This window comes from Triturus cristatus, chromosome 11 (genome assembly GCF_964204655.1).
Source record: "Triturus cristatus chromosome 11, aTriCri1.1, whole genome shotgun sequence".
In the NCBI taxonomy this organism is placed as follows: Eukaryota; Metazoa; Chordata; class Amphibia; order Caudata; family Salamandridae; genus Triturus; species Triturus cristatus.
Window position 1 is genome coordinate 1,141,404,001 of NC_140594.1, and position 23,221 is coordinate 1,141,427,221.

General features: G+C 44.7%; 10 non-coding genes across 10 annotated transcripts; all 10 read right to left on the reverse strand.

Moving 5' to 3' along the window:
- Nucleotides 1-3,101: 3,101 nt before the first annotated feature.
- On the reverse strand, nucleotides 3,102-3,173 carry TRNAG-CCC (transfer RNA glycine (anticodon CCC)). The gene has a single exon. It is a non-coding gene; the product is annotated as a tRNA-Gly (tRNA).
- A 1,526-nt stretch (nucleotides 3,174-4,699) lies between these two features.
- On the reverse strand, nucleotides 4,700-4,771 carry TRNAG-CCC (transfer RNA glycine (anticodon CCC)). The gene has a single exon. It is a non-coding gene; the product is annotated as a tRNA-Gly (tRNA).
- A 1,526-nt stretch (nucleotides 4,772-6,297) lies between these two features.
- TRNAG-CCC (transfer RNA glycine (anticodon CCC)) lies at nucleotides 6,298-6,369 on the reverse strand. The gene has a single exon. It is a non-coding gene; the product is annotated as a tRNA-Gly (tRNA).
- A 1,527-nt stretch (nucleotides 6,370-7,896) lies between these two features.
- On the reverse strand, nucleotides 7,897-7,968 carry TRNAG-CCC (transfer RNA glycine (anticodon CCC)). Its single transcript has one exon. It is a non-coding gene; the product is annotated as a tRNA-Gly (tRNA).
- A 3,115-nt stretch (nucleotides 7,969-11,083) lies between these two features.
- TRNAG-CCC (transfer RNA glycine (anticodon CCC)) lies at nucleotides 11,084-11,155 on the reverse strand. The gene has a single exon. It is a non-coding gene; the product is annotated as a tRNA-Gly (tRNA).
- Nucleotides 11,156-14,281: 3,126 nt separating this feature from the next.
- On the reverse strand, nucleotides 14,282-14,353 carry TRNAG-CCC (transfer RNA glycine (anticodon CCC)). Its single transcript has one exon. It is a non-coding gene; the product is annotated as a tRNA-Gly (tRNA).
- Nucleotides 14,354-15,871: 1,518 nt separating this feature from the next.
- TRNAG-CCC (transfer RNA glycine (anticodon CCC)) lies at nucleotides 15,872-15,943 on the reverse strand. The gene has a single exon. It is a non-coding gene; the product is annotated as a tRNA-Gly (tRNA).
- Nucleotides 15,944-17,469: 1,526 nt separating this feature from the next.
- Nucleotides 17,470-17,541, reverse strand: TRNAG-CCC (transfer RNA glycine (anticodon CCC)). The gene has a single exon. It is a non-coding gene; the product is annotated as a tRNA-Gly (tRNA).
- Nucleotides 17,542-19,068: 1,527 nt separating this feature from the next.
- TRNAG-CCC (transfer RNA glycine (anticodon CCC)) lies at nucleotides 19,069-19,140 on the reverse strand. Its single transcript has one exon. It is a non-coding gene; the product is annotated as a tRNA-Gly (tRNA).
- Nucleotides 19,141-20,667: 1,527 nt separating this feature from the next.
- Nucleotides 20,668-20,739, reverse strand: TRNAG-CCC (transfer RNA glycine (anticodon CCC)). The gene has a single exon. It is a non-coding gene; the product is annotated as a tRNA-Gly (tRNA).
- Nucleotides 20,740-23,221: the final 2,482 nt, after the last annotated feature.

Sequence of the window (23,221 nt, forward strand, 5' to 3'; positions counted from 1 at the left end):
TAAAGATTACAACCCCGAGTTCAATGACTATCTTGCACCAGTTTCAATGGTGCATTTGGTTTAGATACCAACATGAAAAGCAGTAGAAAGTTTCTTGTAGAGGGTAAGGAACTGGGGATTGAAACCAAGGCCAAATCTGTGCAGAAGAGAAGAAATGGAAAGCAGTAGTACAAATAGTGGAAATGAACATATTTAGGCAGCATTGGAAGCAAAGCAGCGAAGAGAAAGAGAGTGCCTTCCATGAAATGCCCAGGAGAATGATAAGAGCAGAACGAAAAGGCAAGAATGACATTCAAAGCATGCCCAGAAAAACGTGTGACGGTCCCACCAGTCATTTATGCTTATAATTGGGTATCTTTACTTTCAAAGTATGGGGTTGATCCTTTGGCGATCACTCTCTTGTATTTCAGCAGAGACAGATAGTTGAGAAGTCTTTTCTCACATAGCTAGCACAAGCCTGCGCTTTTCCTTGCTGGTAGCGTGGAAATGACAGATTGGTTCTCAGAAGAAAAAACAAGAAATATTATAGCAGAGGATGGTTTCGATCCATCGACCTCTGGGTTATGGGCCCAGCACGCTTCCGCTGCGCCACTCTGCTCCCTTGTAAAAGTGTTCTCTTTATGCAGAGGAGGAGCTTTCAGCGAAGTGGCGAGGGATTGGTGGGTCTCGCTCCTCATTTGCCTAAGCATGCTGCAATGTATGCTGGGTGCAGAAAATCTTCATCTTCTCGGCTCACAGTCAGTCATAACTGAAAGTGCAGACCCTCTTGGGAACCAGCAGTTTCAGGCCTTTACCAAGATAGCAGCTCTCTAACCCTCTCCTCTCTCTTTGATCCTAGCGCTAGCATGCTCAGGATTTGATTTTAACTGGGAGCCAGATATCTACCCGGTGAGGGCTTGCCCGGTGTGAGGCTTTTGAGCGTTTGGGAGCGTTCGGGACGTGAGGACATTGGACAGGAAATGTTGCCATCTTGAAATATCCAACCTTCCTGCTGTCGTGAGAGGCTCTTTCCATGGACATCTGCCTCTTGGAGTCCTCTCAACTTGCTCTCTGATATAACATTTTGTGAGCTGCAGTTACATCCGATGGCTACAAGGTGGCGCTGCATTCAGGTGAGAGAACAAGTGTGCACAAAATCGTTGGGGACTTTTGCCAGATTCATCGGTGGATCTTGCCTACTTTTATTCACATGCTAGATATTGCCTAGAAATGCTTTTTAATATAGAGATGCTAGAGTTAGAATGTCTGGTCGGGGTTCAGCCCTTTCATTGTCTACCGCCTGCAACATATTTATTACCAGCACATGTGAGTGGTGACTCTGCTTTTTGGAAAATAGCATCTAATAGGACAATGAATGTAGCAGATGGGGCGATCGAGATGCCTGCCTAAGTATTTCATTTTTTTTTTAATTTAACGTCTGATTAATCTGTTCATGATATTTCCGTTTTGTGACAGGTTGCATTAAAACAAATCCTGCTTGGAGAACATATAAAAATTTGCACTGCATTGGCCGGGAATCGAACTCGGGTCAAATGCTTGGGAAGCAGCTATGCTCACCACTATACCACCAACGCCCTATGATGTGGGTGCTCTCGGTTCTAAAGATTACAACCCCGAGTTCAATGACTATCTTGCACCAGTTTCAATGGTGCATTTGGTTTAGATACCAACATGAAAAGCAGTAGAAAGTTTCTTGTAGAGGGTAAGGAACTGGGGATTGAAACCAAGGCCAAATCTGTGCAGAAGAGAAGAAATGGAAAGCAGTAGTACAAATAGTGGAAATGAACATATTTAGGCAGCATTGGAAGCAAAGCAGCGAAGAGAAAGAGAGTGCCTTCCATGAAATGCCCAGGAGAATGATAAGAGCAGAACGAAAAGGCAAAAATGACATTCAAAGCATGCCCAGAAAAACGTGTGACGGTCCCACCAGTCATTTATGCTTATAATTGGGTATCTTTACTTTCAAAGTATGGGGTTGATCCTTTGGCGATCACTCTCTTGTATTTCAGCAGAGACAGATAGTTGAGAAGTCTTTTCTCACATAGCTAGCACAAGCCTGCGCTTTTCCTTGCTGGTAGCGTGGAAATGACAGATTGGTCCTCAGAAGAAAAAACAAGAAATATTATAGCAGAGGATGGTTTCGATCCATCGACCTCTGGGTTATGGGCCCAGCACGCTTCCGCTGCGCCACTCTGCTCCCTTGTAAAAGTGTTCTCTTTATGCAGAGGAGGAGCTTTCAGCGAAGTGGCGAGGGATTGGTGGGTCTCGCTCCTCATTTGCCTAAGCATGCTGCAATGTATGCTGGGTGCAGAAAATCTTCATCTTCTCGTCTCACAGTCAGTCATAACTGAAAGTGCAGACCCTCTTGGGAACTAGCAGTTTCAGGCCTTTACCAACATAGCAGCTCTCTAACCCTCTCCTCTCTCTTTGATCCTAGCGCTAGCATGCTCAGGATTTGATTTTAACTGGGAGCCAGAGATCTACCCGGTGAGGGCTTGCCCGGTGTGAGGCTTTTGAGCGTTTGGGAGCGTTCGGGACGTGAGGACATTGGACAGGAAATGTTGCCATCTTGAAATATCCAACCTTCCTGCTGTCGTGAGAGGCTCTTTCCATGGACATTTGCCTCTTGGAGTCCTCTCAACTTGCTCTCTGATATAACATTTTGTGAGCTGCAGTTACATCCGATGGCTACAAGGTGGCGCTGCATTCAGGTGAGAGAACAAGTGTGCACAAAATCGTTGGGGACTTTTGCCAGATTCATCGGTGGATCTTGCCTACTTTTATTCACATGCTAGATATTGCCTAGAAATGCTTTTTAATATAGAGATGCTAGAGTTAGAATGTCTGGTCGGGGTTCAGCCCTTTCATTGTCTACCGCCCGCAACATATTTATTACCAGCACATGTGAGTGGTGACTCTGCTTTTTGGAAAATAGCATCTAATAGGACAATTAATGTAGCAGATGGGGCGATCGAGATGCCTGCCTAAGTATTTCATTTTTTTTTTAATTTAACGTCTGATTAATCTGTTCATGATATTTCCGTTTTGTGACATGTTGCATTAAAACAAATCCTGCTTGGAGAACATATAAAAATTTGCACTGCATTGGCCGGGAATCGAACCCGGGTCAAATGCTTGGGAAGCAGCTATGCTCACCACTATACCACCAACGCCCTATGATGTGGGTGCTCTCGGTTCTAAAGATTACAACCCCGAGTTCAATGACTATCTTGCACCAGTTTCAATGGTGCATTTGGTTTAGATACCAACATGAAAAGCAGTAGAAAGTTTCTTGTAGAGGGTAAGGAACTGGGGATTGAAACCAAGGCCAAATCTGTGCAGAAGAGAAGAAATGGAAAGCAGTAGTACAAATAGTGGAAATGAACATATTTAGGCAGCATTGGAAGCAAAGCAGCGAAGAGAAAGAGAGTGCCTTCCATGAAATGCCCAGGAGAATGATAAGAGCAGAACGAAAAGGCAAAAATGACATTCAAAGCATGCCCAGAAAAACGTGTGACGGTCCCACCAGTCATTTATGCTTATAATTGGGTATCTTTACTTTCAAAGTATGGGGTTGATCCTTTGGCGATCACTCTCTTGTATTTCAGCAGAGACAGATAGTTGAGAAGTCTTTTCTCACATAGCTAGCACAAGCCTGCGCTTTTCCTTGCTGGTAGCGTGGAAATGACAGATTGGTCCTCAGAAGAAAAAACAAGAAATATTATAGCAGAGGATGGTTTCGATCCATCGACCTCTGGGTTATGGGCCCAGCACGCTTCTGCTGCGCCACTCTGCTCCCTTGTAAAAGTGTTCTCTTTATGCAGAGGAGGAGCTTTCAGCGAAGTGGCGAGGGATTGGTGGGTCTCGCTCCTCATTTGCCTAAGCATGCTGCAATATATGCTGGGTGCAGAAAATCTTCATCTTCTCGTCTCACAGTCAGTCATAACTGAAAGTGCAGACCCTCTTGGGAACTAGCAGTTTCAGGCCTTTACCAACATAGCAGCTCTCTAACCCTCTCCTCTCTCTTTGATCCTAGCGCTAGCATGCTCAGGATTTGATTTTAACTGGGAGCCAGAGATCTACCCGGTGAGGGCTTGCCCGGTGTGAGGCTTTTGAGCGTTTGGGAGCGTTCGGGACGTGAGGACATTGGACAGGAAATGTTGCCATCTTGAAATATCCAACCTTCCTGCTGTCGTGAGAGGCTCTTTCCATGGACATTTGCCTCTTGGAGTCCTCTCAACTTGCTCTCTGATATAACATTTTGTGAGCTGCAGTTACATCCGATGGCTACAAGGTGGCGCTGCATTCAGGTGAGAGAACAAGTGTGCACAAAATCGTTGGGGACTTTTGCCAGATTCATCGGTGGATCTTGCCTACTTTTATTCACATGCTAGATATTGCCTAGAAATGCTTTTTAATATAGAGATGCTAGAGTTAGAATGTCTGGTCGGGGTTCAGCCCTTTCATTGTCTACCGCCCGCAACATATTTATTACCAGCACATGTGAGTGGTGACTCTGCTTTTTGAAAATAGCATCTAATAGGACAATGAATGTAGCAGATGGGGCGATCGAGATGCCTGCCTAAGTATTTCATTTTTTTTTTAATTTAACGTCTGATTAATCTGTTCATGATATTTCCGTTTTGTGACATGTTGCATTAAAACAAATCCTGCTTGGAGAACATATAAAAATTTGCACTGCATTGGCCGGGAATCGAACCCAGGTCAACTGCTTGGGAAGCAGCTATGCTCACCACTATACCACCAACGCCCTATGATGTGGTTGCTCTCGGTTCTAAAGATTACAACCCCGAGTTCAATGACTATCTTGCACCAGTTTCAATGGTGCATTTGGTTTAGATACCAACATGAAAAGCAGTAGAAAGTTTCTTGTAGAGGGTAAGGAACTGGGGATTGAAACCAAGGCCAAATCTGTGCAGAAGAGAAGAAATGGAAAGCAGTAGTACAAATAGTGGAAATGAACATATTTAGGCAGCATTGGAAGCAAAGCAGCGAAGAGAAAGAGAGTGCCTTCCATGAAATGCCCAGGAGAATGATAAGAGCAGAACGAAAAGGCAAGAATGACATTCAAAGCATGCCCAGAAAAACGTGTGACGGTCCCACCAGTCATTTATGCTTATAATTGGGTATCTTTACTTTCAAAGTATGGGGTTGATCCTTTGGCGATCACTCTCTTGTATTTCAGCAGAGACAGATAGTTGAGAAGTCTTTTCTCACATAGCTAGCACAAGCCTGCGCTTTTCCTTGCTGGTAGCGTGGAAATGACAGATTGGTCCTCAGAAGAAAAAACAAGAAATATTATAGCAGAGGATGGTTTCGATCCATCGACCTCTGGGTTATGGGCCCAGCACGCTTCTGCTGCGCCACTCTGCTCCCTTGTAAAAGTGTTCTCTTTATGCAGAGGAGGAGCTTTCAGCGAAGTGGCGAGGGATTGGTGGGTCTCGCTCCTCATTTGCCTAAGCATGCTGCAATATATGCTGGGTGCAGAAAATCTTCATCTTCTCGTCTCACAGTCAGTCATAACTGAAAGTGCAGACCCTCTTGGGAACTAGCAGTTTCAGGCCTTTACCAACATAGCAGCTCTCTAACCCTCTCCTCTCTCTTTGATCCTAGCGCTAGCATGCTCAGGATTTGATTTTAACTGGGAGCCAGAGATCTACCCGGTGAGGGCTTGCCCGGTGTGAGGCTTTTGAGCGTTTGGGAGCGTTCGGGACGTGAGGACATTGGACAGGAAATGTTGCCATCTTGAAATATCCAACCTTCCTGCTGTCGTGAGAGGCTCTTTCCATGGACATTTGCCTCTTGGAGTCCTCTCAACTTGCTCTCTGATATAACATTTTGTGAGCTGCAGTTACATCCGATGGCTACAAGGTGGCGCTGCATTCAGGTGAGAGAACAAGTGTGCACAAAATCGTTGGGGACTTTTGCCAGATTCATCGGTGGATCTTGCCTACTTTTATTCACATGCTAGATATTGCCTAGAAATGCTTTTTAATATAGAGATGCTAGAGTTAGAATGTCTGGTCGGGGTTCAGCCCTTTCATTGTCTACCGCCCGCAACATATTTATTACCAGCACATGTGAGTGGTGACTCTGCTTTTTGAAAATAGCATCTAATAGGACAATGAATGTAGCAGATGGGGCGATCGAGATGCCTGCCTAAGTATTTCATTTTTTTTTTAATTTAACGTCTGATTAATCTGTTCATGATATTTCCGTTTTGTGACATGTTGCATTAAAACAAATCCTGCTTGGAGAACATATAAAAATTTGCACTGCATTGGCCGGGAATCGAACCCAGGTCAACTGCTTGGGAAGCAGCTATGCTCACCACTATACCACCAACGCCCTATGATGTGGTTGCTCTCGGTTCTAAAGATTACAACCCCGAGTTCAATGACTATCTTGCACCAGTTTCAATGGTGCATTTGGTTTAGATACCAACATGAAAAGCAGTAGAAAGTTTCTTGTAGAGGGTAAGGAACTGGGGATTGAAACCAAGGCCAAATCTGTGCAGAAGAGAAGAAATGGAAAGCAGTAGTACAAATAGTGGAAATGAACATATTTAGGCAGCATTGGAAGCAAAGCAGCGAAGAGAAAGAGAGTGCCTTCCATGAAATGCCCAGGAGAATGATAAGAGCAGAACGAAAAGGCAAGAATGACATTCAAAGCATGCCCAGAAAAACGTGTGACGGTCCCACCAGTCATTTATGCTTATAATTGGGTATCTTTACTTTCAAAGTATGGGGTTGATCCTTTGGCGATCACTCTGTTGTGTTTCAGCAGAGACAGATAGTTGAGAAGTCTTTTCTCACATAGCTAGCACAAGCCTGCGCTTTTCCTTGCTTGTAGCGTGGAAATGACAGATTGGTTCTCAGAAGAAAAAACAAGAAATATTATAGCAGAGGATGGTTTCGATCCATCGACCTCTGGGTTATGGGCCCAGCACGCTTCCGCTGCGCCACTCTGCTCCCTTGTAAAAGTGTTCTCTTTATGCAGAGGAGGAGCTTTCAGCGAAGTGGCGAGGGATTGGTGGGTCTCGCTCCTCATTTGCCTAAGCATGCTGCAATGTATGCTGGGTGCAGAAAATCTTCATCTTCTCGTCTCACAGTCAGTCATAACTGAAAGTGCAGACCCTCTTGGGAACTAGCAGTTTCAGGCCTTTACCAAGATAGCAGCTCTCTAACCCTCTCCTCTCTCTTTGATCCTAGCGCTAGCATGCTCAGGATTTGATTTTAACTGGGAGCCAGAGATCTACCCGGTGAGGGCTTGCCTGGTGTGAGGCTTTTGAGCGTTTGGGAGCGTTCGGGACGTGAGGACGTTGGACAGGAATTGTTGCCATCTTGAAATATCCAACCTTCCTGCTGTCGTGAGAGGCTCTTTCCATGGACATCTGCCTCTTGGAGTCCTCTCAACTTGCTCTCTGATATAACATTTTGTGAGCTGCAGTTACATCCGATGGCTACAAGGTGGCGCTGCATTCAGGTGAGAGAACAAGTGTGCACAAAATCGTTGGGGACTTTTGCCAGATTCATCGGTGGATCTTGCCTACTTTTATTCACATGCTAGATATTGCCTAGAAATGCTTTTTAATATAGAGATGCTAGAGTTAGAATGTCTGGTCGGGGTTCAGCCCTTTCATTGTCTACCGCCCGCAACATATTTATTACCAGCACATGTGAGTGGTGACTCTGCTTTTTGGAAAATAGCATCTAATAGGACAATGAATGTAGCAGATGGGGCGATCGAGATGCCTGCCTAAGTATTTCATTTTTTTTTTAATTTAACGTCTGATTAATCTGTTCATGATATTTCCGTTTTGTGACATGTTGCATTAAAACAAATCCTGCTTGGAGAACATATAAAAATTTGCACTGCATTGGCCGGGAATCGAACCCGGGTCAACTGCTTGGGAAGCAGCTATGCTCACCACTATACCACCAACGCCCTATGATGTGTTTGCTCTCGGTTCTAAAGATTACAACCCCGAGTTCAATGACTATCTTGCATCAGTTTCAATGGTGCATTTGGTTTAGATACCAACATGAAAAGCAGTAGAAAGTTTCTTCTAGAGGGTAAGGAACTGGGGATTGAAACCAAGGCCAAATCTGTGCAGAAGAGAAGAAATGGAAAGCAGTAGTACAAATAGTGGAAATGAACATATTTAGGCAGCATTGGAAGCAAAGCAGCGAAGAGAAAGAGAGTGCCTTCCATGAAATGCCCAGGAGAATGATGAGAGCAGAACGAAAAGGCAAGAATGACATTCAAAGCATGCCCAGAAAAACGTGTGACGGTCCCACCAGTCATTTATGCTCATAATTGGTTATCTTTACTTTCAAAGTATGGGGTTGATCCTTTGGCGATCACTCTCTTGTATTTCAGCAGAGACAGATAGTTGAGAAGTCTTTTCTCACATAGCTAGCACAAGCCTGCGCTTTTCCTTGTTGGTAGCGTGGAAATGACAGATTGGTTCTCAGAAGAAAAAACAAGAAATATTATAGCAGAGGATGGTTTCGATCCATCGACCTCTGGGTTATGGGCCCAGCACGCTTCCGCTGCGCCACTCTGCTCCCTTGTAAAAGTGTTCTCTTTATGCAGAGGAGGAGCTTTCAGCGAAGTGGCGAGGGATTGGTGGGTCTCGCTCCTCATTTGCCTAAGCATGCTGCAATGTATGCTGGGTGCATAAAATCTTCATCTTCTCGTCTCACAGTCAGTCATAACTGAAAGTGCAGACCCTCTTGGGAACTAGCAGTTTCAGGCCTTTACCAAGATAGCAGCTCTCTAACCCTCGCCTCTCTCTTTGATCCTAGCGCTAGCATGCTCAGGATTTGATTTTAACTGGGAGCCAGAGATCTACCCGGTGAGGGCGAGGCTTTTGAGCGTTTGGGAGCGTTCGGGACGTGAGGCCGTTGGACAGGAAATGTTGCCATCTTGAAATATCCAACCTTCCTGCTGTCATGCGAGGCTCTTTCCATGGACATCTGCCTCTTGGAGTCCTCTCAACTTGCTCTCTGATATAACATTTTGTGAGCTGCAGTTACATCCGATGGCTACAAGGTGGCGCTGCATTCAGGTGAGAGAACAAGTGTGCACAAAATCGTTGGGGACTTTTGCCAGATTCATCGGTGGATCTTGCCTACTTTTATTCACATGCTAGATATTGCCTAGAAATGCTTTTTAATATAGAGATGCTACAGTTAGAATGTCTAGTCGGGGTTCAGCCCTTTCATTGTCTACCGCCCGCAACATATTTATTACCAGCACATGTGAGTGGCGACTCTGCTTTTTGGAAAATAGCATCTAATAGGACAATGAATGTAGCAGATGGGGCGATCGAGATGCCTGCCTAAGTATTTCATTTTTTTTAAAATTTAACGTCTGATTAATCTGTTCTTGATATTTCCGTTTTGTGACATGTTGCATTAAAACAAATCCTGCTTGGAGAACATATAAAAATTTGCACTTCATTGGCCGGGAATCGAACCCGCGTCAACTGCTTGGGAAGCAGCTATGCTCACCACTATACCACCAACGCCCTATGATGTGGTTGCTCTCGGTTCTAAAGATTACAACCCCGAGTTCAATGACTATCTTGCACCAGTTTCAATGGTGCATTTGGTTTAGATACCAACATGAAAAGCAGTAGAAAGTTTCTTGTAGAGGGTAAGGAACTGGGGATTGAAACCAAGGCCATATCTGTGCAGAAGAGAAGAAATGGAAAGCAGTAGTACAAATAGTGGAAATGAACATATTTAGGCAGCATTGGAAGCAAAGCAGCGAAGAGAAAGAGAGTGCCTTCCATGAAATGCCCAGGAGAATGATAAGAGCAGAACGAAAAGGCAAGAGTGACATTCAAAGCATGCCCAGAAAAACGTGTGACGGTCCCACCAGTCATTTATGCTTATAATTGGGTATCTTTACTTTCAAAGTATGGGGTTGATCCTTTGGCGATCACTCTCTTGTATTTCAGCAGAGACAGATAGTTGAGAAGTCTTTTCTCACATAGCTAGCACAAGCCTGCGCTTTTCCTTGCTGGTAGCGTGGAAATGACAGATTGGTTCTCAGAAGAAAAAACAAGAAATATTATAGCAGAGGATGGTTTCGATCCATCGACCTCTGGGTTATGGGCCCAGCACGCTTCCGCTGCGCCACTCTGCTCCCTTGTAAAAGTGTTCTCTTTATGCAGAGGAGGAGCTTTCAGCGAAGTGGCGAGGGATTGGTGGGTCTCGCTCCTCATTTGCCTAAGCATGCTGCAATGTATGCTGGGTGCAGAAAATCTTCATCTTCTCGTCTCACAGTCAGTCATAACTGAAAGTGCAGACCCTCTTGGGAACTAGCAGTTTCAGGCCTTTACCAAGATAACAGCTCTCTAACCCTCTCCTCTCTCTTTGATCCTAGCGCTAGCATGCTCAGGATTTGATTTTAACTAGGAGCCAGAGATCTACCCGGTGAGGGCTTGCCCGGTGTGAGGCTTTTGAGCGTTTGGGAGCGTTCGGGACTTGAGGACGTTGGACAGGAAATGTTGCCATCTTGAAATATCCAACCTTCCTGCTGTCGTGAGAGGCTCTTTCCATGGACATCTGCCTCTTGGAGTCCTCTCAACTTGCTCTCTGATATAACATTTTGTGAGCTGCAGTTACATCCGATGGCTACAAGGTGGCGCTGCATTCAGGTGAGAGAACAAGTGTGCAGAAAATCGTTGGGGACTTTTGCCAGATTCATCGGTGGATCTTGCCTACTTTTATTTACATGCTAGATATTGCCTAGAAATGCTTTTTAATATAGAGATGCTAGAGTTAGAATGTCTGGTCGGGGTTCAGCCCTTTCATTGTCTACCGCCCGCAACATATTTATTACCAGCACATGTGAGTGGTGACTCTGCTTTTTGGAAAATAGCATCTAATAGGACAATGAATGTAGCAGATGGGGCGATCGAGATGCCTGCCTAAGTATTTCATTTTTTTTTTAATTTAACGTCTGATTAATCTGTTCATGATATTTCCGTTTTGTGACATGTTGCATTAAAACAAATCCTGCTTGGAGAACATGTAAAAATTTGCACTGCATTGGCCGGGAATCGATCCCGGGTCAACTGCTTGGGAAGCAGCTATGCTCACCACTATACCACCAATGCCCTATGATGTGGGTGCTCTCGGTTCTAAAGATTACAACCCCGAGTTCAATGACTATCTTGCACCAGTTTCAATGGTGCATTTGGTTTAGATACCAACATGAAAAGCAGTAGAAAGTTTATTGTAGAGGGTAAGGAACTGGGGATTGAAACCAAGGCCAAATCTGTGCAGAAGAGTAGAAATGGAAAGCAGTAGTACAAATAGTGGAAATGAACATATTTAGGCAGCATTGGAAGCAAAGCAGCGAAGAGAAAGAGAGTGCCTTCCATGAAATGCCCAGGAGAATGATAAGAGCAGAACGAAAAGGCAAGAATGACATTCAAAGCATGCCCAGAAAAACGTGTGACGGTCCCACCAGTCATTTATGCTTATAATTGGGTATCTTTACTTTCAAAGTATGGGGTTGATCCTTTGGCGATCACTCTCTTGTATTTCAGCAGAGACAGATAGTTGAGAAGTCTTTTCTCACATAGCTAGCACAAGCCTGCGCTTTTCCTTGCTGGTAGCGTGGAAATGACAGATTGGTCCTCAGAAGAAAAAACAAGAAATATTATAGCAGAGGATGGTTTCGATCCATCGACCTCTGGGTTATGGGCCCAGCACGCTTCCGCTGCGCCACTCTGCTCGCTTGTAAAAGTGTTCTCTTTATGCAGAGGAGGAGCTTTCAGCGAAGTGGCGAGGGATTGGTGGGTCTCGCTCCTCATTTGCCTAAGCATGCTGCAATGTATGCTGGGTGCAGAAAATCTTCATCTTCTCGTCTCACAGTCAGTCATAACTGAAAGTGCAGACCCTCTTGGGAACTAGCAGTTTCAGGCCTTTACCAAGATAGCAGCTCTCTAACCCTCTCCTCTCTCTTTGATCCTAGCGCTAGCATGCTCAGGATTTGATTTTAACTGGGAGCCAGAGATCTACCCGGTGAGGGCTTGCCTGGTGTGAGGCTTTTGAGCGTTTGGGAGCGTTCGGGACGTGAGGACGTCGGACAGGAAATGTTGCCATCTTGAAATATCCAACCTTCCTGCTGTCGTGAGAGGCTCTTTCCATGGACATCTGCCTCTTGGAGTCCTCTCAACTTGCTCTCTGATATAACATTTTGTGAGCTGCAGTTACATCCGTTGGCTACAAGGTGGCGCTGCATTCAGGTGAGAGAACAAGTGTGCACAAAATCGTTGGGGACTTTTGCCAGATTCATCGGTGGATCTTGCCTACTTTTATTCACATGCTAGATATTGCCTAGAAATGCTTTTTAATATAGAGATGCTAGAGTTAGAATGTCTGGTCGGGGTTCAGCCCTTTCATTGTCTACCGCCCGCAACATATTTATTACCAGCACATGTGAGTGGTGACTCTGCTTTTTGGAAAATAGCATCTAATAGGACAATGAATGTAGCAGATGGGGCGATCGAGATGCCTGCCTAAGTATTTCATTTTTTTTTAAATTTAACGTCTGATTAATCTGTTCATGATATTTCCGTTTTGTGACATGTTGCATTAAAACAAATCCTGCTTGGAGAACATATAAAAATTTGCACTGCATTGGCCAGGAATCGAACCCGGGTCAACTGCTTGGGAAGCAGCTATGCTCACCACTATACCACCAACGCCCTATGATGTGTTTGCTCTCGGTTCTAAAGATTACAACCCCGAGTTCAATGACTATCTTGCACCAGTTTCAATGGTGCATTTGGTTTAGATACCAACATGAAAAGCAGTAGAAAGTTTCTTGTAGAGGGTAAGGAACTGGGGATTGAAACCAAGGCCAAATCTGTGCAGAAGAGAAGAAATGGAAAGCAGTAGTACAAATAGTGGAAATGAACATATTTAGGCAGCATTGGAAGCAAAGCAGCGAAGAGAAAGAGAGTGCCTTCCATGAAATGCCCAGGAGAATGATAAGAGCAGAACGAAAAGGCAAGAATGACATTCAAAGCATGCCCAGAAAAACGTGTGACGGTCCCACCAGTCATTTATGCTTATAATTGGGTATCTTTACTTTCAAAGTATGGGGTTGATCCTTTGGCGATCACTCTCTTGTATTTCAGCAGAGACAGATAGTTGAGAAGTCTTTTCTCACATAGCTAGCACAAGCCTGCGCTTTTCCTTGCTGGTAGCGTGGAAATGACAGATTGGTTCTCAGAAGAAAAAACAAGAAATATTATAGCAGAGGATGGTTTCGATCCATTGACCTCTGGGTTATGGGCCCAGCACGCTTCCGCTGCGCCACTCTGCTCCCTTGTAAAAGTGTTCTCTTTATGCAGAGGAGGAGCTTTCAGCGAAGTGGCGAGGGATTGGTGGGTCTCGCTCCTCATTTGCCTAAGCATGCTGCAATGTATGCTGGGTGCAGAAAATCTTCATCTTCTCGGCTCACAGTCAGTCATAACTGAAAGTGCAGACCCTCTTGGGAACCAGCAGTTTCAGGCCTTTACCAAGATAGCAGCTCTCTAACCCTCTCCTCTCTCTTTGATCCTAGCGCTAGCATGCTCAGGATTTGATTTTAACTGGGAGCCAGATATCTACCCGGTGAGGGCTTGCCCGGTGTGAGGCTTTTGAGCGTTTGGGAGCGTTCGGGACGTGAGGACATTGGACAGGAAATGTTGCCATCTTGAAATATCCAACCTTCCTGCTGTCGTGAGAGGCTCTTTCCATGGACATCTGCCTCTTGGAGTCCTCTCAACTTGCTCTCTGATATAACATTTTGTGAGCTGCAGTTACATCCGATGGCTACAAGGTGGCGCTGCATTCAGGTGAGAGAACAAGTGTGCACAAAATCGTTGGGGACTTTTGCCAGATTCATCGGTGGATCTTGCCTACTTTTATTCACATGCTAGATATTGCCTAGAAATGCTTTTTAATATAGAGATGCTAGAGTTAGAATGTCTGGTCGGGGTTCAGCCCTTTCATTGTCTACCGCCCGCAACATATTTATTACCAGCACATGTGAGTGGTGACTCTGCTTTTTGGAAAATAGCATCTAATAGGACAATTAATGTAGCAGATGGGGCGATCGAGATGCCTGCCTAAGTATTTCATTTTTTTTTTAATTTAACGTCTGATTAATCTGTTCATGATATTTCCGTTTTGTGACATGTTGCATTAAAACAAATCCTGCTTGGAGAACATATAAAAATTTGCACTGCATTGGCCGGGAATCGAACCCGGGTCAAATGCTTGGGAAGCAGCTATGCTCACCACTATACCACCAATGCCCTATGATGTGGTTGCTCTCGGTTCTAAAGATTACAACCCCGAGTTCAATGACTATCTTGCACCAGTTTCAAGGGTGCATTTGGTTTAGATACCAACATGAAAAGCAGTAGAAAGTTTCTTGTAGAGGGTAAGGAACTGGGGATTGAAACCAAGGCCAAATCTGTGCAGAAGAGAAGAAATGGAAAGCAGTAGTACAAATAGTGGAAATGAACATATTTAGGCAGCATTGGAAGCAAAGCAGCGAAGAGAAAGAGAGTGCCTTCCATGAAATGCCAAAGGAGAATGATAAGAGCAGAACGAAAAGGCAAAAATGACATTCAAAGCATGCCCAGAAAAACGTGTGACGGTCCCACCAGTCATTTATGCTTATAATTGGGTATCTTTACTTTCAAAGTATGGGGTTGATCCTTTGGCGATCACTCTCTTGTATTTCAGCAGAGACAGATAGTTGAGAAGTCTTTTCTCACATAGCTAGCACAAGCCTGCGCTTTTCCTTGCTGGTAGCGTGGAAATGACAGATTGGTCCTCAGAAGAAAAAACAAGAAATATTATAGCAGAGGATGGTTTCGACCCATCGACCTCTGGGTTATGGGCCCAGCACGCTTCCGCTGCGCCACTCTGCTCCCTTGTAAAAGTGTTCTCTTTATGCAGAGGAGGAGCTTTCAGCGAAGTGGCGAGGGATTGGTGGGTCTCGCTCCTCATTTGCCTAAGCATGCTGCAATGTATGCTGGGTGCAGAAAATCTTCATCTTCTCGTCTCACAGTCAGTCATAACTGAAAGTGCAGACCCTCTTGGGAACTAGCAGTTTCAGGCCTTTACCAACATAGCAGCTCTCTAACCCTCTCCTCTCTCTTTGATCCTAGCGCTAGCATGCTCAGGATTTGATTTTAACTGGGAGCCAGAGATCTACCCGGTGAGGGCTTGCCCGGTGTGAGGCTTTTGAGCGTTCGGGACGTGAGGACATTGGACAGGAAATGTTGCCATCTTGAAATATCCAACCTTCCTGCTGTCGTGAGAGGCTCTTTCCATGGACATTTGCCTCTTGGAGTCCTCTCAACTTGCTCTCTGATATAACATTTTGTGAGCTGCAGTTACATCCGATGGCTACAAGGTGGCGCTGCATTCAGGTGAGAGAACAAGTGTGCACAAAATCGTTGGGGACTTTTGCCAGATTCATCGGTGGATCTTGCCTACTTTTATTCACATGCTAGATATTGCCTAGAAATGCTTTTTAATATAGAGATGCTAGAGTTAGAATGTCTGGTCGGGGCTCAGCCCTTTCATTGTCTACCGCCCGCAACATATTTATTACCAGCACATGTGAGTGGTGACTCTGCTTTTTGGAAAATAGCATCTAATAGGACAATTAATGTAGCAGATGGGGCGATCGAGATGCCTGCCTAAGTATTTCATTTTTTTTTTAATTTAACGTCTGATTAATCTGTTCATGATATTTCCGTTTTGTGACATGTTGCATTAAAACAAATCCTGCTTGGAGAACATATAAAAATTTGCACTGCATTGGCCGGGAATCGAACCCGGGTCAAATGCTTGGGAAGCAGCTATGCTCACCACTATACCACCAACGCCCTATGATGTGGGTGCTCTCGGTTCTAAAGATTACAACCCCGAGTTCAATGACTATCTTGCACCAGTTTCAATGGTGCATTTGGTTTAGATACCAACATGAAAAGCAGTAGAAAGTTTCTTGTAGAGGGTAAGGAACTGGGGATTGAAACCAAGGCCAAATCTGTGCAGAAGAGAAGAAATGGAAAGCAGTAGTACAAATAGTGGAAATGAACATATTTAGGCAGCATTGGAAGCAAAGCAGCGAAGAGAAAGAGAGTGCCTTCCATGAAATGCCCAGGAGAATGATAAGAGCAGAACGAAAAGGCAAAAATGACATTCAAAGCATGCCCAGAAAAACGTGTGACGGTCCCACCAGTCATTTATGCTTATAATTGGGTATCTTTACTTTCAAAGTATGGGGTTGATCCTTTGGCGATCACTCTCTTGTATTTCAGCAGAGACAGATAGTTGAGAAGTCTTTTCTCACATAGCTAGCACAAGCCTGCGCTTTTCCTTGCTGGTAGCGTGGAAATGACAGATTGGTCCTCAGAAGAAAAAACAAGAAATATTATAGCAGAGGATGGTTTCGATCCATCGACCTCTGGGTTATGGGCCCAGCACGCTTCCGCTGCGCCACTCTGCTCCCTTGTAAAAGTGTTCTCTTTATGCAGAGGAGGAGCTTTCAGCGAAGTGGCGAGGGATTGGTGGGTCTCGCTCCTCATTTGCCTAAGCATGCTGCAATATATGCTGGGTGCAGAAAATCTTCATCTTCTCGTCTCACAGTCAGTCATAACTGAAAGTGCAGACCCTCTTGGGAACTAGCAGTTTCAGGCCTTTACCAACATAGCAGCTCTCTAACCCTCTCCTCTCTCTTTGATCCTAGCGCTAGCATGCTCAGGATTTGATTTTAACTGGGAGCCAGAGATCTACCCGGTGAGGGCTTGCCCGGTGTGAGGCTTTTGAGCGTTTGGGAGCGTTCGGGACGTGAGGACATTGGACAGGAAATGTTGCCATCTTGAAATATCCAACCTTCCTGCTGTCGTGAGAGGCTCTTTCCATGGACATTTGCCTCTTGGAGTCCTCTCAACTTGCTCTCTGATATAACATTTTGTGAGCTGCAGTTACATCCGATGGCTACAAGGTGGCGCTGCATTCAGGTGAGAGAACAAGTGTGCACAAAATCGTTGGGGACTTTTGCCAGATTCATCGGTGGATCTTGCCTACTTTTATTCACATGCTAGATATTGCCTAGAAATGCTTTTTAATATAGAGATGCTAGAGTTAGAATGTCTGGTCGGGGTTCAGCCCTTTCATTGTCTACCGCACGCAACATATTTATTACCAGCACATGTGAGTGGTGACTCTGCTTTTTGAAAATAGCATCTAATAGGACAATGAATGTAGCAGATGGGGCGATCGAGATGCCTGCCTAAGTATTTCATTTTTTTTTTAATTTAACGTCTGATTAATCTGTTCATGATATTTCCGTTTTGTGACATGTTGCATTAAAACAAATCCTGCTTGGAAAACATATAAAAATTTGCACTGCATTGGCCGGGAATCGAACCCGGGTCAACTGCTTGGGAAGCAGCTATGCTCACCACTATACCACCAACGCCCTATGATGTGGTTGCTCTCGGTTCTAAAGATTACAACCCCGAGTTCAATGACTATCTTGCACCAGTTTCAATGGTGCATTTGGTTTAGATACCAACATGAAAAGCAGTAGAAAGTTTCTTGTAGAGGGTAAGGAACTGGGGATTGAAACCAAGGCCAAATCTGTGCAGAAGAGAAGAAATGGAAAGCAGTAGTACAAATAGTGGAAATGAACATATTTAGGCAGCATTGGAAGCAAAGCAGCGAAGAGAAAGAGAGTGCCTTCCATGAAATGCCCAGGAGAATGATAAGAGCAGAACGAAAAGGCAAGAATGACATTCAAAGCATGCCCAGAAAAACGTGTGACGGTCCCACCAGTCATTTATGCTTATAATTGGGTATCTTTACTTTCAAAGTATGGGGTTGATCCTTTGGCGATCACTCTGTTGTGTTTCAGCAGAGACAGATAGTTGAGAAGTCTTTTCTCACATAGCTAGCACAAGCCTGCGCTTTTCCTTGCTTGTAGCGTGGAAATGACAGATTGGTTCTCAGAAGAAAAAACAAGAAATATTATAGCAGAGGATGGTTTCGATCCATCGACCTCTGGGTTATGGGCCCAGCACGCTTCCGCTGCGCCACTCTGCTCCCTTGTAAAAGTGTTCTCTTTATGCAGAGGAGGAGCTTTCAGCGAAGTGGCGAGGGATTGGTGGGTCTCGCTCCTCATTTGCCTAAGCATGCTGCAATGTATGCTGGGTGCAGAAAATCTTCATCTTCTCGTCTCACAGTCAGTCATAACTGAAAGTGCAGACCCTCTTGGGAACTAGCAGTTTCAGGCCTTTACCAAGATAGCAGCTCTCTAACCCTCTCCTCTCTCTTTGATCCTAGCGCTAGCATGCTCAGGATTTGATTTTAACTGGGAGCCAGAGATCTACCCGGTGAGGGCTTGCCTGGTGTGAGGCTTTTGAGCGTTTGGGAGCGTTCGGGACGTGAGGACATTGGACAGGAAATGTTGCCATCTTGAAATATCCAACCTTCCTGCTGTCGTGAGAGGCTCTTTCCATGGACATCTGCCTCTTGGAGTCCTCTCAACTTGCTCTCTGATATAACATTTTGTGAGCTGCAGTTACATCCGATGGCTACAAGGTGGCGCTGCATTCAGGTGAGAGAACAAGTGTGCAGAAAATCGTTGGGGACTTTTGCCAGATTCATCGGTGGATCTTGCCTACTTTTATTCACATGCTAGATATTGCCTAGAAATGCTTTTTAATATAGAGATGCTAGAGTTAGAATGTCTGGTCGGGGTTCAACCCTTTCATTGTCTACCGCCCGCAACATATTTATTACCAGCACATGTGAGTGGTGACTCTGCTTTTTGGAAAATAGCATCTAATAGGACAATGAATGTAGCAGATGGGGCGATCGAGATGCCTGCCTAAGTATTTCATTTTTTTTTTAATTTAACGTCTGATTAATCTGTTCATGATATTTCCGTTTTGTGACATGTTGCATTAAAACAAATCCTGCTTGGAGAACATATAAAAATTTGCACTGCATTGGCCGGGAATCGAACCCGGGTCAACTGCTTGGGAAGCAGCTATGCTCACCACTATACCACCAACGCCCTATGATGTGGGTGCTCTCGGTTCTAAAGATTACAACCCCGAGTTCAATGACTATCTTGCACCAGTTTCAATGGTGCATTTGGTTTAGATACCAACATGAAAAGCAGTAGAAAGTTTCTTGTAGAGGGTAAGGAACTGGGGATTGAAACCAAGGCCAAATCTGTGCAGAAGAGTAGAAATGGAAAGCAGTAGTACAAATAGTGGAAATGAACATATTTAGGCAGCATTGGAAGCAAAGCAGCGAAGAGAAAGAGAGTGCCTTCCATGAAATGCCCAGGAGAATGATAAGAGCAGAACGAAAAGGCAAGAATGACATTCAAAGCATGCCCAGAAAAACGTGTGACGGTCCCACCAGTCATTTATGCTTATAATTGGGTATCTTTACTTTCAAAGTATGGGGTTGATCCTTTGGCGATCACTCTCTTGTATTTCAGCAGAGACAGATAGTTGAGAAGTCTTTTCTCACATAGCTAGCACAAGCCTGCGCTTTTCCTTGCTGGTAGCGTGGAAATGACAGATTGGTCCTCAGAAGAAAAAACAAGAAATATTATAGCAGAGGATGGTTTCGATCCATCGACCTCTGGGTTATGGGCCCAGCACGCTTCCGCTGCGCCACTCTGCTCCCTTATAAAAGTGTTCTCTTTATGCAGAGGAGGAGCTTTCAGCGAAGTGGCGAGGGATTGGTGGGTCTCGCTCCTCATTTGCCTAAGCATGCTGCAATGTATGCTGGGTGCAGAAAATCTTCATCTTCTCGTCTCACAGTCAGTCATAACTGAAAGTGCAGACCCTCTTGGGAACTAGCAGTTTCAGGCCTTTACCAAGATAGCAGCTCTCTAACCCTCTCCTCTCTCTTTGATCCTAGCGCTAGCATGCTCAGGATTTGATTTTAACTGGGAGCCAGAGATCTACCCGGTGAGGGCTTGCCTGGTGTGAGGCTTTTGAGCGTTTGGGAGCGTTCGGGACGTGAGGACGTTGGACAGGAAATGTTGCCATCTTGAAATATCCAACCTTCCTGCTGTCGTGAGAGGCTCTTTCCATGGACATCTGCCTCTTGGAGTCCTCTCAACTTGCTCTCTGATATAACATTTTGTGAGCTGCAGTTACATCCGATGGCTACAAGGTGGCGCTGCATTCAGGTGAGAGAACAAGTGTGCACAAAATCGTTGGGGACTTTTGCCAGATTCATCGGTGGATCTTGCCTACTTTTATTCACATGCTAGATATTGCCTAGAAATGCTTTTTAATATAGAGATGCTAGAGTTAGAATGTCTGGTCGGGGTTCAGCCCTTTCATTGTCTACCGCCCGCAACATATTTATTACCAGCACATGTGAGTGGTGACTCTGCTTTTTGGAAAATAGCATCTAATAGGACAATGAATGTAGCAGATGGGGCGATCGAGATGCCTGCCTAAGTATTTCATTTTTTTTTTAATTTAACGTCTGATTAATCTGTTCATGATATTTCCGTTTTGTGACATGTTGCATTAAAACAAATCCTGCTTGGAGAACATATAAAAATTTGCACTGCATTGGCCGGGAATCGAACCCGGGTCAACTGCTTGGGAAACAGCTATGCTCACCACTATACCACCAACGCCCTATGATGTGTTTACTCTCGGTTCTAAAGATTACAACCCCGAGTTCAATGACTATCTTGCACCAGTTTCAATGGTGCATTTGGTTTAGATACCAACATGAAAAGCAGTAGAAAGTTTCTTGTAGAGGGTAAGGAACTGGGGATTGAAACCAAGGCCAAATCTGTGCAGAAGAGAAGAAATGGAAAGCAGTAGTACAAATAGTGGAAATGAACATATTTAGGCAGCATTGGAAGCAAAGCAGCGAAGAGAAAGAGAGTGCCTTCCATGAAATGCCCAGGAGAATGATAAGAGCAGAACGAAAAGGCAAGAATGACATTCAAAGCATGCCCAGAAAAACGTGTGACGGTCCCACCAGTCATTTATGCTTATAATTGGTTATCTTTACTTTCAAAGTATGGGGTTGATCCTTTGGCGATCACTCTCTTGTATTTCAGCAGAGACAGATAGTTGAGAAGTCTTTTCTCACATAGCTAGCACAAGCCTGCGCTTTTCCTTGCTGGTAGCGTGGAAATGACAGATTGGTTCTCAGAAGAAAAAACAAGAAATATTATAGCAGAGGATGGTTTCGATCCATCGACCTCTGGGTTATGGGCCCAGCACGCTTCCGCTGCGCCACTCTGCTCCCTTGTAAAAGAGTTCTCTTTATGCAGAGGAGGAGCTTTCAGCGAAGTGGCGAGGGATTGGTGGGTCTCGCTCCTCATTTGCCTAAGCATGCTGCAATGTATGCTGGGTGCAGAAAATCTTCATCTTCTCGTCTCACAGTCAGTCATAACTGAAAGTGCAGACCCTCTTGGGAACTAGCAGTTTCAGGCCTTTACCAAGATAGCAGCTCTCTAACCCTCGCCTCTCTCTTTGATCCTAGCGCTAGCATGCTCAGGATTTGATTTTAACTGGGAGCCAGAGATCTACCCGGTGAGGACGAGGCTTTTGAGCGTTTGGGAGCGTTCGGGACGTGAGGCTGTTGGACAGGAAATGTTGCCATCTTGAAATATCCAACCTTCCTGCTGTCATGAGAGGCTCTTTCCATGGACATCTGCCTCTTGGAGTCCTCTCAACTTGCTCTCTGATATAACATTTTGTGAGCTGCAGTTACATCCGATGGCTACAAGGTGGCGCTGCATTCAGGTGAGAGAACAAGTGTGCACAAAATCGTTGGGGACTTTTGCCAGATTCATCGGTGGATCTTGCCTACTTTTATTCACATGCTAGATATTGCCTAGAAATGCTTTTTAATATAGAGATGCTACAGTTAGAATGTCTAGTCGGGGTTCAGCCCTTTCATTGTCTACCGCCCGCAACATATTTATTACCAGCACATGTGAGTGGTGACTCTGCTTTTTGGAAAATAGCATCTAATAGGACAATGAATGTAGCAGATGGGGCGATCGAGATGCCTGCCTAAGTATTTCATTTTTTTTTAAATTTAACGTCTGATTAATCTGTTCATGATATTTCCATTTTGTGACATGTTGCATTAAAACAAATCCTGCTTGGAGAACATATAAAAATTTGCACTGCATTGGCCGGGAATCGAACCCGCGTCAACTGCTTGGGAAGCAGCTATGCTCACCACTATACCACCAACGCCCTATGATGTGGTTGCTCTCGGTTCTAAAGATTACAACCCCGAGTTCAATGACTATCTTGCACCAGTTTCAATGGTGCATTTGGTTTAGATACCAACATGAAAAGCAGTAGAAAGTTTCTTGTAGAGGGTAAGGAACTGGGGATTGAAACCAAGGCCAAATCTGTGCAGAAGAGAAGAAATGGAAAGCAGTAGTACAAATAGTGGAAATGAACATATTTAGGCAGCATTGGAAGCAAAGCAGCGAAGAGAAAGAGAGTGCCTTCCATGAAATGCCCAGGAGAATGATAAGAGCAGAACGAAAAGGCAAGAGTGACATTCAAAGCATGCCCAGAAAAACGTGTGACGGTCCCACCAGTCATTTATGCTTATAATTGGGTATCTTTACTTTCAAAGTATGGGGTTGATCCTTTGGCGATCACTCTCTTGTATTTCAGCAGAGACAGATAGTTGAGAAGTCTTTTCTCACATAGCTAGCACAAGCCTGCGCTTTTCCTTGCTGGTAGCGTGGAAATGACAGATTGGTTCTCAGAAGAAAAAACAAGAAATATTATAGCAGAGGATGGTTTCGATCCATCGACCTCTGGGTTATGGGCCCAGCACGCTTCCGCTGCGCCACTCTGCTCCCTTGTAAAAGTGTTCTCTTTATGCAGAGGAGGAGCTTTCAGCGAAGTGGCGAGGGATTGGTGGGTCTCGCTCCTCATTTGCCTAAGCATGCTGCAATGTATGCTGGGTGCAGAAAATCTTCATCTTCTCGTCTCACAGTCAGTCATAACTGAAAGTGCAGACCCTCTTGGGAACTAGCAGTTTCAGGCCTTTACCAAGATAGCAGCTCTCTAACCCTCTCCTCTCTCTTTGATCCTAGCGCTAGCATGCTCAGGATTTGATTTTAACTA